Here is a 7,295-nt window from a genome sequence, read left to right on the forward strand (position 1 = left end):
CTGGTAAAGTCTATTTTTTTAAAATTATGATACAAGTATTTTTATAACATGAATGAGTTAAACCTATTTTAACCATTGTTGATTTCCTTTTAATAGAGTTTATACCAGTCAATTACAGAATGTTTCCTCATTTCCTGAACAGAGATTTTTAAAATATAAGTCCGTAGTAGTACATGTACTTTAACTAAAGCAATTAGCAAAAATGGAGATATTTTTACATAAATTAAATAAAACAATAACAAGTACTGCAAAAAAAAAATTCTATAGCTCAAAACCTCTCCAGTAGTAGTGTTTTATTTTAATGGGAAATACTAAAGATTATTATTCTTTAATAAACAGCATTCATTAAATACTATGTGTCATGTACTCTGCTATCCCATTATTTGTATATTTCATTTAATAATGACAAAAATTCTATTGATTAAATATGTTATCATATTTGTAAAGTAATAAACTTATAAGAGTTTAAGTATCTGGTGATGGAAATAGGAATGCAAACTGAGATCTGTCTTGCTACAAATCTTAAAAATTCACTAAGTTTCCAAGTGATATAACTTAAAAGTCTTGTTTTTCTCATCAGTAAAACTGGAATAATAATGATGGACTCACAGGTGTTTGTAGGCATATGTGTGAGGTGAACAAGTGTGTACTTAGATAAAATATTGTATGAAATCCCACAGTGCAGTTTCAGGCACACACTAGGCACCCCTCATTGGCATCGCACTGGAAGATCTTGGAAAAATACTACCCATCAGGCTCTCAAATTTATCATCTCCAGAAAGGGAGCAATACATGCTTTGCAATGTTGAAATGAGCAGTACTTGATATATATGGAAGTTCCTCATGATGTATAATGTATATGTATATATATGCATGTACACTATATATGTGTGACCAAAGTGACAGCCCTTTATTCAAGTGCTTTATAGTTTTCAGTTTATAAGACATTCTAGGGGCCCGCCCGGTGGCGCAAGCGGTTAAATGCGCGCGATCCACTGCAGAGGCGCGGGGTTCTCCAGTTCAGATCCCGGGCGCGCACCGACGCACCGCTTGGCAAGCCATGCTGTGGCGGCATCCCATATAAAGTGGAGGAAGATGGGGACGGATGTTAGCCCAGGGCCAGACTTCCTCAGCAAAAAAAGAGGCGGATTGGCAGATGTTAGCACAGGGCTAATCTTCCTCCCACATACAAAATAAAATTCTAAATGTGTTTAATAGTAATACAAGTAATCCTTCACGTCCCATATTATTTTTCCTAAATAGATATTAAACAATGAAATTATATATATGAAACTAGCTTTCCTGCTTTTTAAAAAATAGGACTTCTAGAACGCATTTTTTTCTTAATAAAGGAGATGACATTTCCATTCCTTTTAGATGTGAACTGCAGCACTAGTGACTCTAATGCGTGTTATTCACAAGTACCCTCCTCGACTTCTTTTAAAGCCGTATTTTTTTAATAAGCAAAAATATGTTGCTATAGAACATTAAGGAAAACTGTAAAACCATCTATCCCAGCTGAACTGAGGCATTTTTGCTTTGTTTTTTAAGTTAGCGGTTGAAATTTTTTAATCTTTATCGAGGACAATAACTTCAGGGTTATGAGAATATTATTATTGACCTGATTTCAATCCAATTAGACACCATTCAACATTGCATCTTGTAAAAAAATAGGATTGTTTTCACTAATGTTGGATACTAAGTTTACACAGACAAATCAGGCTTACCTCATGACACACAGGAAGTCAACTATTACAGTCGGGAATTAGATAACAAAGAACATGAAGTGGTGTGTACTACAAATACATATCCAAGATGAATATTCATTAAGGAAAAATAATATGTTTAGATCAGGGATTTTGGATTTTCAGAAAAGACACTAATAAGAGCAAAGAATTTTTTGAGATATACATAAGACAAACATCAAAATAATTCCTTCCAAAGAGCAGTTTGGATTATCTTAGCATAAATTGCTAAGGAAAAACATTACAAAGCTGCCTCCTGCTTTGGGTAGAATAATCCCCTTAAATATTAAGCAGGGGTCTTGCTCTTAACTTAGGAGTGAATTATTAAAGCCCAAGACTAAAAGAATTCCCAGAGTCCATTAGAATCCAGGCAACTTGGCATTTAAACATTTCTGCTCTCATTCTCCAAGTAGCAGTGACAACTTGAAGACCAATCACTGCTTATTCGTATTTCTTGACATTTCATGTATATTGCACACTTAGAAAACGCACTGCCAAATATTTCACTTTAAGCTAACTCCCTTTTTCCATGCCTATTTTATTAAAGGATACCACACATAAAAAGAACACAAAACTTAAATGTACATACCCATAAACTATCAAAACACAGACATTTGTGAAACTTGAAAAGTGGGCAATAAATAAAACATTGTCAGTACCCCGTATGCACCAGATGCTCCTGGTCCCCCCTCAATCACTAACTCCTCTTTCTTCTCATGTGTACCTAATACTCTAAATTTTAACACTGTAGATTAATTTGCCCATTTTAAATAAACCTCTATATAAAAGGATTCTTATATATTTATTTATATTATATACACACATTTATATGTATTTTTGGTTTGGTTTTTCCTTATTTGTCCTTTAGAAATGTGTTTTGCTGTATAATTCTTCTATAATTCTCTTTCTGTTATGCTTTTCTCTCAGGTACACACAGAGTAGTGTTGCTGGATCATAGGGTAGGCATATGGTCAAATATAGCAGATGATTTCCAAAATGTTCTGCAAAGTGTTGGTGGTAATTTTTGAGCATTTGCATTAGCCAATGCTTTATATAGACAAATAGTCAGCTATAGCATATTAAGGTACACATTTTAACCTTAAACTAGTTTAAGTAGTACTATACAAAGTAGGAGAGTTAAAACACTAGAGTAGTAATATTGATAAATTACTCCGTTTACCCTGTAAACGTTATGCATACACTCTGCACGGAGTAAAACTGAGTCTCATGGGTCACAACCAATGACAATGCAGTATGATATTTCAAATCAATGGAGGCATTCCAGGGTTATCTGCAAGCTGTGGTTCTTCATCACTTGATATAATTTTGGTTCAGATCCATCACTTCTGGGTGTGTGTTTTTCCTCTTGAACTATATTAGCTACATGAGGGAACGCATATTTTTTAGAATCTACTTCTAGTTTCTCAGTTTGCTTGCTTCTTTTGTTTGTTTGCTCTCTACTGATGTCCAAGATAGTTTTCACAAACCTGGACACTCTTCTGCCACCGGTTATTATTTCTTCTATTTTGGGCATGCAGATTACTAAATGCCCTGTTGTCTGAGATTTCCTAAAAGAGCTGCTGTAAGATTTGACCCCTGCAGGAAGTACAAGCTGAAATGACTCTCCTTTGACCGTTACATGCACATATACCGACTGCACATCGACATCAATTACCTGTACCCGTGGACAGCAAGATCCAGGATGACCTGGTTATGTTTTTCACCATCTTTCAAAAAGAAATTGACTTTGGGCTCATTTATTTGTAGGGCTATTCCGTCTTCAGTAATCCAAGTTCTGAGTGGTTACCTTTTTTTCTTTGCAGTACTTAATGTTTCTTGGTCTTTCTATCATTTTTCTTTATGTCTAAAAGTTTCCAATCTAGATTCAGGAGTAAACTCAGAGGGCTTATACCGGAATGCGTGGTCTTCTTTACGTTCATCTAATTTCTCTTGGTTGAGTGCCTCTTCCTGTTTTTCTAGTGTCTGGTGGTCTTTGTTCTCTAAAGAACAGTAGGCTAGCAGTGATGATATCTGCATACCAGCGTCCATCAAAGACTGAGTTACTTTTCTTCTTGTCTGTTTTTATGCTAGTCTTCAAGATTCCTCTGAGCCAATTTTCTGTGTTTAGCACGTTTGAAACAATATGCTTTTCCTGCCCAATTACTGGATAATTCTTCAATTCTTAAATCCCTTCTGAACTCCCTTTCTTTATCATTCCATGCTTTCATTGTTGAAGAGTTGCCACAACCAACTTTCTGTATCATTCAAAGTCAGCACTTGAATTACACATGCAAAAGAACTTCTGATGGATGCTGTGCTGCAAGGTTTTACAGTCGCCCACCTCTCCAACGAAATTTACAGTCAAGGTAAATTTTTTCAGCTTTTTAGATCCTCCCAAATTTTCAAATTTCTTCAGTGTTGTTTAAAGCTAAATTAAAATATTCAAGTTTCTTGAGTTTGTTAACAATTTTAATTTCTCCAATGGGATTATTTTGAAGGTACAGAATTTTTAAATCCTGCGATTATTTGTCAATATGATCTATCTTTCTATTTCTTGTTGATGAAGGAGAGTTCCTCCAGGGAAAACTTTGCAGTCACTGTGTCTGGCAATCTGGCATTCTGAGTAATGAGGTCTTCTGTGATCTAATCCATGGCACCTTTCTGTTTGTGGGCCCCGGAAGCCTGACTGGGATCCCAAGGACTGTTGGTAATAATTTATACTTCAATCATTAATATATGAGAGTTCTGTTTGTGCCACATCTTCACCAGTACTTTGTATGGCCAATCTTCTTAAAAATGTTAGCTATTCTGGTGGGTGTGCAGTGGTATATCATTGCAATTTTAATTTACATTTCCTTTATGACAGTTGATGTTGATCTTTCTATTTTTTGGGAATATGAATGTCTTCTTTTGTCAAGTGTCTGCTCAAGTCTCTTAGCCACTTTTTAATGGATCTTTGGTCTTACTGATTTATAGGAATTCTTTACCAATTTGGGATATCAGCCCATTGTCAACTATATGTGTGGCAAATAACTTTTTCTATTATGTTGATTTAAATATTTTATTGTTAAAACATTCAAACACTTGAGATAATTTGTGAGATGAGTATAATGAACCTATGTCTATCATTATCTAGCTTCAAGAATTATTACTCCATGGAGAATCTAGTTTCACCTCTACCCCATCCACTTTTACCCATAATTGGATTATTTTGAAATGAAGTCAAGATTCAAAGATACATCTCTTTTTATTGTAAAAATATCAGCATGCATCTCTAAAGGATAAGAACTAATTTCCAAAATATAACTAAAATATCCTTGTTAGATAAAAAGTATTTAGTGAAGGACAGGATTTCTTATATTTAATAGAGCCTGATTTATTAATCTTTTCCTTTATGAACAGTGCTTTCTTTCTCCTGTTAAATTATTTTCATACTTTAAGGAGTTAAAAATTTTCCTGTAAAACTGTTTAGAAATTTAATTGGTTTTCCTTTCATATTTGGATTTAAAATCAATCTGGGCTTGATCTTGATGTGTGGTAGAGGTGAAATTTTGTTTTGTTTTGTTTTTTGAATATCCCTTAACTGATTGTTTTTTTGGTATAGTGCTTTGTATTACCACATTAGTGGATATCAGATTTATATATATGTGCAAATCTATTTTTAAATTTTCTATTCTTCTCTACCTGTGCATTTCTCTAACCTAGCAGTATTATCACACTCTCTTAATTATTGCCGATTTTAAAAACATTCCTGCTAACAAGTACAACAGATATTCCAATGATGTTCTTGAAAGTTATCTTGGCTATTTAGGACCCTCTATTTAATTCAATGTACATTTTAGAATCAACTCATCAACTTTTAAGTGAAAAACTAAAGTGTTGGAAATTATTAAGATTGCCTTTGGTCTATAAATCAATTTGGAAAGCAGTGAAATGTTGATCATAGTCAATCCTTCAATCCATAAGCATGGAATATCTGTTTATCTATCTATCTATCTGTCTATCTGTCTATCTATCTATCTATCTATCTGTATTTTCTTTAATTATTCTTAATAATATTTTTTATTTTCCCATCCAGAAGTCTTGTATAGTGTTTGTTAGATTTATTGTTACCTGTGTAATATGTTTGGTGCTTTTATAAAGGATATTTAATATAATATTATTTTTATTTGTTTGTTGTTATTATATAGCAATACTCTGGAAGTTTTTTCACTTCCTTTGTATTCAGCTACCTTGCCTAAGTCACTTATAAATATTTATATGAAGATTCTTTTGGATTTTCTACATACTTACATGTTCAGTCATATAATCTTTGAATAATCTATTTTTTTCTGATTGTTCTAGCTTATATTTATTTTTCTTGGATCAGGAATTATTGAAAGGAGGGATTATTTACTCTATTAAAAACAGATGAGAATGATTATGAGTTTCTATTTATAAAAACACTCAAACTTCTAATCCAACTTGATATCAAAGAGAAACATCTAAAAACTTTTGGTTTTCTTTTACTCAATTTTTTAAAAACCCATTTGTATTATAGGATAGGTCCATTACTCTTTCTCCAATGGTGTTCACTTACTGCAGTCTTCCGTACTGAGGTACTAGGCATATACCTCTCTATCTTCTCATTGTCTGACTGTCTTTCTTCTATCTGTCTATCAACCACTCATTCTGTAAACAGTTGAATCAAAAACAATCACAGGAAATAGTCAAGCTTCAGCGAGAAAATATGACTATCCCAAAAAATGTTTATATATATATATAATATACATAATATACATGCAATCTCATAGAATATCTATTTTCAAAAATCATTGTGGTAGTCATTATACTCTAATTTAAAAAATAAAATCAGACTGAATCTTGGATAATTTAAGAAACATGCCCATGGAAACCCAATAGTAAATAGTGAGTCCCACACAGAAAACATGATTTAGCTATTCCTCTAGTTTTTGTTAATTTATATGTTCATTGCTTGTTGTTGTTTAAAAAATGGTAGAAAAAAAGTTTTATCAAACATTTATTTAAAATAAGTGTAAGAGAATATGGCTTTTCCCCCCAAGATGTAAAGAATCAAATCCTAGTCTTTAAAAGTCTTTAAGAATAAAAAAAAACCACACACAAAAACTGTTACTTACATCTACTTTTTGAAGATAACATTGACACAACGACCTGCATACACAATAGGTCTTTTAAATCTAAGTTGTTAGGATTTGATAGAGAATTTTATGGGGATGTATATATTGAACAAAACAACAAAAAGAGACAAATGATAAAAACTATTATCTTTTCAACAGATACTTTTCTTTAAAAATAAGGTTTTAATATTCTATATTGAAATATAAAACTTGAAGCCAGAGACTACAAGTCTTAATTAGAAAATTAATGACGAAAATAGTGGTTGTTGTATATCTTACCATTACTTTGAGAAGACGAAGCACTCAACTAGCTGTTATGTTTTGAAATATAGATAAGTTAAAGAAGAGCAACTAATAGATAAAATATATTTTAAGTTAACTCTACACATATTCAGAAGCTTGCTTATATAAA

The 7,295-nt window shown here is 32.5% G+C and overlaps 1 pseudogene; it reads right to left on the minus strand.

Moving 5' to 3' along the window:
- Positions 1-3,007: 3,007 nt before the first annotated feature.
- LOC101393913 (dynein axonemal assembly factor 11 pseudogene) lies at positions 3,008-4,397 on the minus strand (annotated as a pseudogene).
- Positions 4,398-7,295: the final 2,898 nt, after the last annotated feature.

This window comes from Ceratotherium simum, chromosome 34, assembly GCF_057802395.1.
Source record: "Ceratotherium simum simum isolate JZ-2026a chromosome 34, ASM5780239v1, whole genome shotgun sequence".
Taxonomy (NCBI): Eukaryota; Metazoa; Chordata; class Mammalia; order Perissodactyla; family Rhinocerotidae; genus Ceratotherium; species Ceratotherium simum.